The following is a 14,225-nucleotide window of genomic DNA, read 5'->3' on the forward strand; positions in this document are numbered from 1 at the left end:
GGCCATGGCAGCCGCAAAGTCCGCCCACGTAACTGTGTGGCCGCCGGCGGTGATGAACTCAGCGCGGCGAGATGCCATCACTTCCTTACCATGTGTGCGGTCGCGGGCGGCGAGGAACGCGGCGCGGCGGGATGCCATCGCTTCCTTACCAGTTACGGTGCGCCGCGGTGCCATGAACGACGCTTGGAGAGAGCTCTGGGATGGAGGGGCCGGGCAGCCGTACAGTGCGGTGGTTTTTAAGAGCTCAACGACAAACGACAAAGAAAATTTGGCTTCCCTTACAATTTTGCTCGTTCATTATCGCACATGGTTCATCTCCGTCGCTTCCGAAAACAGTGCGCTGTGAGCCTATTGTGTGTTGCGTTATGATTGGTCGGAACCCCAGCCACACGGATCGCGTGTGTGCACCATAGGATGCGCCGCGATCGAATGGCAATCCATGTCCCTCACATCACACCTGTGCAGCTGTAGCTGGATTGGATTTATATGCGCTAAATGCCTAGAAAATGCACATAATCCCCTAAATATGGTAAATGAGCCTGGAAAAATGCCAAATTTGAACATGATGATTTGCAGGGTGTACGTTCGTCGTAGAAAAAAACTCCTGGGCAAAGAACGAAGAAAATTTGGATTCCCCTTCAATCTTGGTGATTTCCCTCTCGAAAGCATGGAACTTCCTCGGTGATGGTTCGATTTATGAAGGGCATGCATGACGACATAAGCCAAACCTTCTCAAATTTTTACCAGGGCATGGTGAGGTCATACCATGGCACCATGCCAGGCGTCATGTTTTTCAAGCATTTATTTCATTTTTCTATAGTTGAAAACCCAATAAACAAACGTTTGTGGTTGACTATTGCCACACATTTCATCGAAATATCTGTCCATTCCTTGTAAAAGGCATGAGAATTTACTAAATGGCACGAGCACGGTTTTCCAGGCCATTCTTGTGCACCCTTTCATGCACAGATTGTTTGAACTTGAATTATGTGCATTAATGCCTAGAAAATGCACATAATCCCCTAAATATGGTAAATGAACCGGAAAAGTGCCAAATTTGAACACGCTGATTTGCAGGGTGTATGTTCATCATAGAAAAAAACTCATGGACAAAGTACAAAGGAAATTTGGATCCCCCTTCAATCTTGATGATTTCCCCCTCGAAACCATGAAACTTCATCGGTGATGGTCCGATTTATGAAAGGTGTGCATGACGACATAAGGAAAACATTCTCGAATTTTCACCAGGGCACGGTGAGGCCATACCATGGCACCACGCCAGGCGTCATGTTTTCCAAGCATGTATTTCATTTTTGTATAGTTGTTAACCCAGTAAACGACGCGTTTATGGTTGACTATTGCCACACATTCCTTGAAACATCTGCCCATTCCTTGTAAAAGGCATGAGAATGTACCAAATAGCATGAGCATGGTTTTCCATACTGTTCTTGTGCACCTTTCGTGCACCGATTGTTCGAATTTGAATTATGTTCATTAATGCCTAGAAAATGTAAATAATCCCCTAAATATGGTAAATGAGCCTGGAAAAATGTCAAATTCGAACACGTTGCATTTGAGGCGGTATGTTGATCATTGGAAAAAACACTAAATGACAAACTAGGACGGAAATTTGGATTCCCCTTCAATCTTGGGGATTTCCCTCTCGAAAGCATGGGACTTCCTCGATGATGGTTCGATTTATGAAGGGCGTGCATGACGACATAAATCAAGCCTTCTCGGCTTTTAACCAAGGCACGGTGAGGCCATACCATGGCACCATGCCAGACGTCATGTTTTTCAAGCATGCATTTCATTTTTCTATAGTTGATAACCCAGTAAATGACGCGTTTGTGATTCACTATTGCCACACATTCCCTTGAAATCTCTGCCCATTCCTTGTAAAAGGCTTGAGAATTTACTAAATACCACGAGTATGGTTTTTCAGACCGTTCTTGTGCACTTTTTCATGCACCGATTGTTCGAATTTGAATTATGTGGATTAATGCCTAGAAAATGCACATAATCCCCTAATATGGTAAATGAGCCCGGGAAAATGCCAAATTTGAACACTTTGCATTCGAGGGTGTATGTTGATTGTAGAAAAAACTGAATGACAGGAAGGAAATTTGGATTCTCAGCCCCTTCAATCTTGTTGATTTCCCCCGCGAAACCATGAAATTTCCTCGGTGATGGTTCGATTTATGAATGGCGTGCATGACGACATAAGACAAACATTCTCAAAATTTTACCAGGGCATGGTGAGGCCATACCATGGCACCACGCCAGGCGTCATGGTTTCCAAGCATGTATTTCATTTTTGCATAGTACCCAGTAAACCCATTTCCTTGAAATATCTGCCAATTCCTTGTAAAAGGCATGAGAATTTACTAAATAGCATGATCATGGTTTTCCAGACCGTTCTCGTGTACCGTTTCAAGCACCGATTGTTTGAATTTGAATTATGTGCATTAATGCCTAGAAAATGCACATAATCCCTTAAATATTATAAATGAACCCGGAAAAGTGCCAAATTTGAACACGGTGATTTGCAGGGTTTATGTTCATCGTAGAAAAAAACTCATGGACAAAGGACAAAGGAAATTTGGATTCCCATTCAATCTCGGTGATTTACTATCACACACGATTCATCTCCGTCGCCTCTGCGAACTGCTACTTCTTGAGCTTGCGTTGGTTTTTCCCTTGAAGAGGAAAGGGTGATGCAGCAAAGTAGAGATAAGTATTTCCCTCAGTTTGAGAACCAAGGTATCAATCGAGTAGGAGACAATGCACAAGTCACCGAATACCTGCACAAACAATCAAACAACTTGCACCCAACGCGATAAAGGGGTTGTCAATCCCTTCACGGTTACTTGCAAAAGTGAGATCTAATAGAGATAGATAAATGGTAAAGTAAATATTTTTGGTATTTTTGGTTTATAGATCAGAAAGTACAATATTGCAAAAAGAGTAAAACGGAAACTAATATTGTAGATCGGAAACTTATATGATGGGAAATAGACCCGGGGGCCATAGGTTTCACTAGAGGTTTCTCTCAAGATAGAAAATATTACGGTGGGTGAACAAATTACTGCCGAGCAATTGATAGAAAAGCGCAAAGTTATGACGATATCTAAGGCAATGATCATGAATATAGGCATCATGTCCGTGTCAAGTAGACCGAAACGATTCTGCATCTACTACTACTACTCCACACATCGACCGCTATCTAGCATGCATCTAGAGTATTAAGTTCATAAAGAACGGAGTAACGCATTAAGCAAGATGACATGATGTAGAGGAATTAACTCAAACAATATGATGAAAACCTCACCTTTTTATCCTCGATGGCAACAATAATACAATATGTGCCTTGCTTCCCCTACTGTCACTGGGAAAGGACACCGCAAGATTGAGACCAAAGCTAAGAACCTCTCCCATTGCAAGAAAAAACAATCTAGTTGGCCAAACCAAACCGATAGTTCGAAGAGAATTATAAAGATATCAAATCATGCATATAAGAATCCAGAGGAGATTCAAATAATATTCATAGATAAGCTGATCATAAATCCACAACTCATCAGATCTCGGCAAACACACCGCAAAAGAGTATTACATTGAATAGATCTCCAAGAACATCGAGGAGAACATGGTATTGAGAATCAAAGAGAGAGAAAAAGCCATCTAGCTACTTGCTATGGACCCGTAGGTCTGTGGTAAGATACTCACGCTTCATCGGAAGGGCAATGGAGTTGATGTAGAAGCCCTCCGTGATCGAATCCCCCTCCGGCAGGGTGCCGGAAAAGGTCCCTGATACGTCTCCAACGTATCTATAATTTTTGATTGTTCCATGCTATTATATTGTCTGTTTTGGATGTTTAATGGGCTTTATTATGCACTTTTATATTATTTTTGGGACTAACCTACTAACCGAAGGCCCAGTGCAAATTGCTTTTTTTGCCTATTTCAGTGTTTCACAGAAAAGGAATATCAAACGGAGTCCAAATGGAATGAAACCTTCGCGAGGATCGTTTTTGGAACAAACGCAGTCCAGGAGACTTGGCGTGGACATCAAGGAAGCCACGAGGTAGGAGGGCGCGCCCCACCCTCGTGGGCCCCTCGTAGCTCCACCGACCTACTTCCTTCGCCTATATATACTCTTATACCCTGAAAACATCCAGGAGCACCACGAAACCTTATTTCCACCGCCGCAACCTTCTGTACCCGTGAGATCCCATCTTGGGGCCTTTTTCGGCGCTCCGCCGGAGGGGGAATCGATCACGGAGGGCCTCTACATCAACACCATGGCCTCTCCGACGATGCGTGAGTAGTTTACCACAGACCTTCGGGTCCATAGTTATTAGCTAGATGGCTTCTTCTCTCTCTTTGGATCTCAATACAAAGTTCTCCTCGATTCTCTTGGAGATCTATTCGATGTAATTCTTTCTGCGGTGTGTTTGTCGAGATCCGATGAATTGTGGGTTTATGATCAAGATTATCTATGAACAATATTTGATTCTTCTCTGAATTCTTTTATGCATGATTTAATATCTTTGCAAGTCTATTCGAATTATTGGTTTAGTTTGGCCTACTAGATTGATCTTTATTGCATTGGGAGAGGTGCTTAGCTTTGGGTTCAATCTTGCGGTGCTCGATCCCAGTGACAGAAAGGGAACCGACACGTATTGTATTGTTGGCATCGAGGATAAAAAGATGGGGTTTATATCATATTGCTTGAGTTTATCCCTCTACATCATGTCATCTTGCCTAATGCATTACTCTGTTCTTATAAACTTAATACTCTAGATGCATGCTGGATAGCGATCGATGTGTGGAGTAATAGTAGTAGATGCAGAATCGTTTCGGTCTACTTGTCGCGGACGTGATGCCTATGTTCATGATCATGCCTAGATATTCTCATAACTATGCGCTTTTCTATCAATTGCTCGGCAGTAATTTGTTCACCCACCATAGAATTTGCTATCTTGAGAGAAGCCACTAGTGAAACCTATGGCCCGCAGGTCCATCTTCCATCATATTAATCTCCCGTCAATTAGCTATTTCTATCGCCGTTTATTTTTGCAATCTTTACTTTTCAATCTATACAAAAAAAATACCAAAAATATTTATCTTATTATCTTTATCAAATCTCACTTTTGCAAGTGGCCGTGAAGGGATTGACAACCCATTTATCGCGTTGGTTGCAAGGTTCTTGATTGTTTGTGCAGGTACTAGGGATTTGTGTGTAGTCTCCTACTGGATTGATACCTTGGTTCTCAAAAACTGAGGGAAATACTTACGCTACTTTGTTGCATCATCCTTTCCTATTCAAGGGAAAACCAACGCATGCTCAAGAGGTAGCAAGAAGGATTTCTGGCGCCGTTGCCGAGGAGATCTACGCACAAGTCAAGACATACCAAGTACCCATCACAAACTCTTCTCCCTCTCATTACATTATTTGCCATTTGCCTCTCGTTTTCCTCTCCCCCACTTCACCCTTGCCGCTTTATTCGCCCTTTTCCGTTTGTCGCTTTTTGCTTGCTTCTTGTGTGCTTGTGTGTTGGATTGTTTGTCACGATGGCTCAAGACAATACTAAATTGTGTGACTTTTCCAATACCAACAATAATGATTTTATTAGCACTTCGATTGCTCCTATTACCAATGCTGAATCTTGTGAAATTAATGCTGCTTTGTTGAATCTTGTCATGAAAGATCAATTCTCTGGCCTTCCTAGTGAAGATGTCGTTACTCATCTAAACAACTTCGTTGATTTGTGCGATATGCAAAAGAAGAAAGATGTGGATAATGATATTGTTAAATTGAAGCTATTTTCATTTTCGCTTAGAGATTGTGCTAAAACTTGGTTTTCTTCTTTGCCTAAAAATAGTATCGATTCATGGAATAAGTGCAAAGATGCTTTTATCTCTAAGTATTTTCCTCCCGCTAAGATCATCTCTCTTAGAAACGATATTATGAATTTTAAGCAACTTGATCATGAGCATGTTGCACAAGCTTGGGAGAGGATGAAATTAATGATACGTAATTGTCCTACACATGGTTTGAATTTATGGATGATTATACAAAAAATTTATGCCGGATTGAATTTTGCTTCTAGAAATCTTTTAGATTTAGCCGTGGGAGGCACCTTTATGGAAATCACTTTAGGAGAAGCTACTAAACTCCTAGATAATATTATGGTTAATTATTCTCAATGGCACACCAAAAGATCCACTAGTAAAAAGGTTCATGCAATTGAAGAGATTAATGTTTTGAGTGGACAGATGGATGAACTTATGAAATTGTTTGCTAATTAAGAGTGTTTCTTCTGATCCTAATGATATGTCTTTGTCCACTTTGATTAAGAATAATAATGAATCTATGGATGTGAATTTTGTTGGTAGGAACAATTTTGGTAACAACGCATATAGAGGAAACTATTCTAGGCCGTTCCCTAGTAATTCCTCTAATAATTATGGTAATTCCTACAACAACTCTTATGGAAATTTTAATAAGATGCCCTCTGATTTTGAGACTAGTGTTAAAGAATTTATGATTTCGCAAAAGAATTTCAATGCTTTGCTTGAAGAAAAATTGCTTAAGGTTGATGAATTGGCTAGGAACGTAGATAGAATTTCTCTTAATGTTGATTCTTTGAAACTTAGATCTATTCCACCTAAGCATGATATCAATGAGTCTCTCAAAGCTATGAGAATTTCCATTGATGAGTGCAAGGAAAGAACCGCTTGGATGCGTGCTAAAAAAGATTGCTTTGTGAAAGCGTGTTCTTCTAGTTTTCATGATAATAAGGATGAAGATAGATTGATGTGTATCCTATTAAATCTTTGTTTTCTAATATGAATCTTGATAAAGATGGGACTGGAGATGAGTCAACTTTAGTTAAAAGGCGTCCCAATGATTCGGAGTTTTTAGATCTTGATGCAAAAATTGGTAAAAGTGGGATTGAAGAGGTCAAAACTTTAAATAGCAATGAACCCACTATTTTGGATTTCAAGGAATTTAATTATGACAATTACTCTTTGATAGATTGTATTTCCTTGTTGCAATCCGTGTTAAATTCTCCTCATGCTTATGATCAAAATAAGGCTTTTACCAAACATATCGTTGATGCTTTAATGCAATCTTATGAAGAAAAACTTGAACTAGAAGTTTCTATCCCTAGAAAACTTAATGATGAGTGGGAACCTACTATTAAAATTAAGATTAAAGATCATGAATGTTATGCTTTGTGTGATTTGGGTGCTAGTGTTTCCATGATTCCAAAAACTTTGTGTGATGTGTTAGGTTTCCGTGAATTTGATGATTGTTCTTTAAATTTGCATCTTGCGGATTCCACCATTAAGAAACCTATGGGAAGGATTAATGATGTTATTATTGTTGCAAATAGTAATTATGTGCCCGTAGATTTCATTGTTCTCGATATAGATTGCAATCATACATGTCCTATTATTCTTGGTAGACCTTTCCTTAGAACGATTGGTGCGATTATTGACATGAAAGAAGGAAATATTAGATTCCAATTTCCGTTAAGGAAAGGCATGGAACACTTTCCTAAAAAGAGAATTAAATTACCTTATGAATCTATTATGAGAGCTACATATGGATTGCATACCAAAGATGACAATACCTAGATCTATTCTTGTTTTTATGCCTAGCTAGGGGCGTTAAACGATAGCGCTTATTGGGAGGCAACCCAATTTATTTTGTTCCTTGATTTTTGTTCCTGTTTAATAATAAATAATTCATCTATACTCTGTTTATATGTGGTTTTATGTTTTAATTAGTGTTTGTGCCAAGTAGAACCTTTAGGATAACCTACGGTGATAATTAATTCGATCTTGCTGAAAAACAGAAACTTTTGCACGCACGAGATTAGTTTTCATAAATCACAGGAACGTGATTTTCAATTGATTCTTTTTGCAGAATATTAATAAACAAATTGCTTAGGACTTCCTAATTTCTCAGAATTTTTGGAGTTCCAGAAGTATGCGTTTGATACAGATTACTACAAATTGTTCTGTTTTTGACAGATTCTGTTTTTCGTGTGTTGTTTGCTTATTTTGATGAATCTATGGCTAGTATCGGGGGGTATGAACCATAGAAAAGTTGGAATACAGTAGGTTTAACACCAATATAAATAAAGAATGAGTTCATTACAGTACCTTAAGGTGGTGGTTTGTTTTCTTATACTAACGGAGCTCATGAGATTTTCTGTTGAGTTTTGTGTTGTGAAGTTTTCAAGTTTTTGGATAAAGATTTGATGGATTTTGGAACAAGGAGTGGCAAGAGCCTAAGCTTGGGGATGCCCAAGGCACCCCAAGGTAAAATTCAAGGACAACCAAAAGCCTAAGCTTGGGGATGCCCCGGAAGGCATCCCCTCTTTCGTCTCCGTCTATCGGTAACTTTACTTGAGGCTATATTTTTATTCACCACATGATATGTGTTTTGCTTGGAGCGTCTTGTATGATTTGAGTATTTGTTTTTTAGTTTACCACAATCATCCTTGTTGTACACACCTTTTGGAGAGACACGCATGAATCAGAATTTATTAGAATACTCTATGTGCTTATATCTTTTGAGCTAGATAATTTTGCTCTAGTGCTTCACTTATATCTTTTAGAGCACGGTGGTGGTTTTATTTTATAGAAATTATTAATCTCTCATGCTTCACTTATATTATTTTGAGAGTCTTTTAGAACAGCATGGTAATTTTCTTTGGTTAAAAAAATTAGTCCTAATGTGATGAGCATCCAAGATAGGTATAATAAAAACTATCATATAAAGTGCATTGAATACTATGAGAAGTTTGATTCTTTATGATTGTTTGGAGATATGAAGATGGTGATATTAGAGTTATGCTAGTTGAGTAGTTGTGAATTTTAGAAGTACTTGTGTTAAAGTTTGTGATTCTCGTAGCATGCACGTATGGTGAACCGTTGTGTGATGAAGTTGGAGCATGATTTATTTATTGATTGTCTTCCTTATGTGTGGAGGTCGGGATCGCGTGATGGTTAACTCCTACCAACCCTTCCCCTAGGAGCATGCGTGTAGTACTTTGTTTTGATGACTTATAGATTTTTGCAATAAGTATGTGAGTTCTTTATGACTAATGTTGAGTCCATGGATTATACACACTCTCACCCTTCCACCATTGCTAGCCTCTCTATACCGCGCACCTTTCACTAGTATCATACACCCACCATATACCTTCCTCAAAACAGCCACCATACCTACCTATTATGGCATTTCCATAGCCATTCCGAGATATATTGCCATGCAACTTTCCACCGTTCCGTTTATTATGACACGCTCCATCATTGTCATATTGCTTTGCATGATCATGTAGTTGACATCGTATTTGTGGCAAAGCCACTGTTCATAATTCTTTCATACATGTCACTCTTGATTCATTGCATATCCCGGTACACCGCCGGAGGCATTCACATAGAGTCATATTTTGTTCTAAGTATTGATTTGTAATTTTTGAGTTGTAAGTAAATAAAAGTGTGATGATCATCATTATTAGAGCATTGTCCCAAGTGAGGAAAGGATGATGGAGACTATGATTCCCCACAAGTCGGGATGAGACTCCGGACGAAAAATAAAAAAATAAAAGAAAATTAAGAGGCCATAAAAAAGAAAAAGGCCCAAATAAAAAAAATTAGAGAAAAAGAGAGAAGGGACAATGTTACTATCCTTTTACCACACTTGTGCTTCAAAGTAGCACCGTGATCTTCATGATAGAGAGTCTCCTATGTTGTCACTTTCATATACTAGTGGGAATTTTACATTATATAACTTGGCTTGTATATTCCAATGATGGGCTTCCTCAAAATGCCCTAGGTCTTCGTGAGCAAGCGAGTTGGATGCACACCCACTTAGTTCCTTTTGTTGAGCTTTCATACACTTATAGCTCCAGTGCATCCGTTGCATGGCAATCCCTACTCACTCACATTGATATCTATTGATGGGCATCTCCATAGCCCGTTGATACACCTAGTTGATGTGAGACTATCTTCCTCCTTTTTGTCTTCTCCACAACCACCATTCTATTCCACCTATAGTGCTATGTCCATGGCTCACGCTCATGTATTGCGTGAAAGTTGAAAAAGTTTGAGAATGCTAAAGTATGAAACAATTGCTTGGCTAAAACCGGGTTGTGCATGATTTAAATATTTTGTGTGATGAAGATAGAGCATAGCCAGACTATATGATTTTGTAGGGATAACTTTCTTTGGCCATGTTATTTTGAGAAGACATGATTGCTTTATTATTTTTATGTCAATATTAAAATTTTGTCTTGAATCTTTTGGATCTGAACATTCATGCCACAATAAAGAAAATTACATTGAGAATTATGCTAGGTAGCATTCCACATCAAAAATTCTATTTTTATCATTTACCTACTCGAGGACGAGCAGGAATTAAGCTTGGGGATGCTTGATACGTCTCCAACGTATCTATAATTTTTGATTGTTCCATGATATTATATTATCTGTTTTGGATGTTTAATCGGCTTTATTATGCACTTTTATATTATTTTTGGGACTAACCTACTAACCGGAGGCCCAGTGCAAATTGCTATTTTTTGCCTATTTCAGTGTTTCGCAGAAAAGGAATATCAAACGGAGTCCAAACGGAATGAAACCTTCGCGAGGATCGTTTTTGGAACAAACGCAATCCAGGAGACTTGGAGTGGACGTCAAGGAAGCCACGAAGTGGCCATGACGTAGGAGGGCGCGCCCCCCACCCTCGTGGGCCCCTCGTAGCTCCGCCGACCTACTTCCTTTGCCTATATATACTCTTATACCCTGAAAACATCCAGGAGCACCACGAAACCCTATTTCCACCGCCGCAACCTTCTGTACCCGTGAGATCCCATCTTGGGGCCTTTTCCGGCGCTCCGCCGGAGGGGGAATCGATCACGGAGGGCCTCTACATCAACACCATGGCCTCTCTGATGATGCGTGAGTAGTTTACCACAGACCTTCGGGTCCATAGTTATTAGCTAGATGGCTTCTTCTCTCTCTTCGGATCTCAATACAAAGTTCTCCTCAATTCTCTTGGAGATCTATTCGATGTAATTCTTTTTGCGGTGTGTTTGTCGAGATCCGATGAATTGTGGGTTTATGATCAAGATTATCTATGAACAATATTTGATTCTTCTCTGAATTCTTTTATGCATGATTTAATATCTTTGCAAGTCTGTTCGAATTATTGGTTTAGTTTGGCCTACTAGATTGATCTTTCTTGCAATGGGAGAAGTGCCTAGCTTTGGGTTCAATCTTGCGGTGCTCGATCCCAGTGACAGAAAGGGAACCGACACATATTGTATTGTTGCCATCGAGGATAAAAAGATAGGGTTTATATCATATTGCTTGAGTTTATCCCTCTACATCATGTCATCTTGCCTAATGCGTTACTCAGTTCTTATGAACTTAATACTCTAGATGCATGCTGGATAGCGGTCGATGTGTGGAGTAATAGTAGTAGATGCAGAATCGTTTCGGTCTACTTGTCGCGGACGTGATGCCTATTGATGACCCACAAGTATAGGGGATCTATCGTAGTCCTTTCGATAAGTAAGAGTGTCGAACCAAACGAGGAGCAGAAGGAAATGATAAGCGGTTTTCAACAAGGTATTCTCTGCAAGCACTGAAATTATAGGTAACAGATAGTTTTGTGATAAGATAATTTGTAACGAGCAACAAGTAACAAAAGTAAATAAAGTGCAACAAGGTGGCCCAATCCTTTTGTAGCAAAGGACAAGCCTAGACAAACTCTTATATAGAGAAAAGCGCTCCCGAGGACACATGGGCATTATCGTGAAGCTAGTTTTCATCACGTTCATATGATTCGCGTTCGGTACTTTGATAATTTGATATGTGGGTGGACCGGTGCTTGGGTGCTGTTCTTTCTTGAACAAGCATCCCACTTATGATTAACCCCTATTGCAAGCATCCGCAACTACAAAAGAAGTATTAAGGTGAACCTAACCATAGCATGAAACAAGTGGATCCAAATCAGCCCCTTACAAAGCAACGCATAAACTAGGGTTTAAGCTTCTGTCACTCTAGCAACCCATCATCTACTTATTACTTCCCAATGCCTTCCTCTAGGCCCAAATAATGATGAAGTTTCATGTAGTCGACGTTCACATAACACCACTAGAGGAGAGACAACATACATCTCATCAAAATATCAAACGAATACCAAATTCACATGACTACTAATAGCAAGACTTCTCCCATGTCCTCAGGAACAAACGTAACTACTCACAAAGCATATTCATGTTCATAATCAGAGGGGTATTAATATGCATATAGCATCTGAACATATGATCTTCCACCAAATAAACCAACTAGCATCAACTACAAGGAGTAATCAACACTACTAGCAACCTACAGGTACCAATCCCAGACTTCAACATCTCTAACAATTCCAATGGGTGATATGGTATCTCTATTGGCAAGCTTGATGGTAACATCAATATCTTCTATCTCAGCAGGTGCAATATCATGCATAATTTCTTTGTAATAAGTCATGAGGTATAGCACTAGCACTGACACCCTATCACATAAACCATGATAACAATGATCTCCTATTTTAACAGAAATATCAGGCATGCCTACCACAGGTCTATGTTTATCTTTAGCACAGGGTTTAGCAATTCTAGAAGTTTCATCACAGAAATAAATAACATGCCCATCAATATTATCAGCCAAGAGATCCTTAACGATAGCAATATTAGGTTCAACTTTAACTTGCTCAGGAGGTGTATAGGTTCTAATATTGCTCTTACGAACCACAGTTGAAGCTTTAGCATGATCTTTTATCTTAACAGGAAAAGGTGGTTTCTCAACATAAGCAGTAGGAACAATATGATCATTATAAGTGATAGTCTTTTCTTCAACTTTAATAGGTGCAGCTACTTTTACTTCTATGGGAGGATGATATTTAAACCACTTTTCCTTAGGGATATCAACATGAGTAGCAAAGGATTCACAGAAAGAAGCTACTATCTCAGAGTCAAGTCCATATTTAGTGCTAAATTTACAGAAAACATCGGTATCCATAAAAGATTTAACACAATCAAACTTAGGTGTCATACCTGACTCCTTACCTTCGTCAAGATCCCAATCTTCAGAGTTGCGTTTAATTCTTTCCAATAGATCCCATTTGAATTCAATAGTCTTCATCATAAAAGAGCCAGCACAAGAAGTATCGAGCATGGTGCGATTGTTATCAGAAAGCCGAGCATAATTTTTTTGAATAATTAGTTCTCTTGGGAGCTCATGATTGGGGCATGAATATAACATTGATTTAAGCCTCCCCCAAGCTTGAGCGATGCTTTCTCCTTTGCGAGGCCAAAAATTATATATATAATTGCGATCACGATGAACAAGATGCATAGGATAAAACTTCTGATGAAATTCCAATTTCAATCGTTTGTAGTTCCATGATCCCATATCATCACATAGCCTATACCATGTCAATGCATCTCCCTTCAAAGATAATGGGAATACCTTCTTCTTAATAACATCATCGGGCACACCTGCAAGCTTAAATAATCCACAAACTTCATCCACATATATTAGGTGCTCATTAGGATGCATTGTTCCATCTCCTGCAAAAGGATTAGCTAGCAGTTTTTCTATCATACCCGAAGGAATCTCAAAATAAACATTTTCATTTTCAGTAGGTTCAGTAGGTTGAGGAGCAACTCTTTGCTCTACTGGTCGGGGTGAAGATACCCCGAACAAGCCCCTCGGAGGATTACTTTCCATAGTAACAAGTGACAGTAAATTTCAGCACACTAAAATTTTTTTTCCTTACCAAATTCCACCTACCAAAGGCGCTTCACTCCCAGGCAACGACGCCAGAAAAGAGTCTTGATGACTCACAAGTGTAGGGGATCTATCGTAGTCCTTTCGATAAGTAAGAGTGTCGAACCCAACGAGGAGCAGAGGGAAATGATAAGCGGTTTTCAGCAAGGTATTCTCTGCAAGCACTGAAATTATAGGTAACAGATAGTTTTGTGATAAGATAATTTGTAACGAGCAACAAGTAACAAAAGTAAATAAAGTGCAGCAAGGTGGCCCAATCCTTTTTGTAGCAAAGGACAAGCCTAGAAAAACACTTATATAGAGAAAAGCGCTCCCGAGGACACATGGGCATTATCGTCAAGCTAGTTTTCATCACGTTCATA

Source organism: Aegilops tauschii, chromosome 1 (assembly GCF_002575655.3).
Source record: "Aegilops tauschii subsp. strangulata cultivar AL8/78 chromosome 1, Aet v6.0, whole genome shotgun sequence".
Classification (NCBI taxonomy): domain Eukaryota; kingdom Viridiplantae; phylum Streptophyta; class Magnoliopsida; order Poales; family Poaceae; genus Aegilops; species Aegilops tauschii.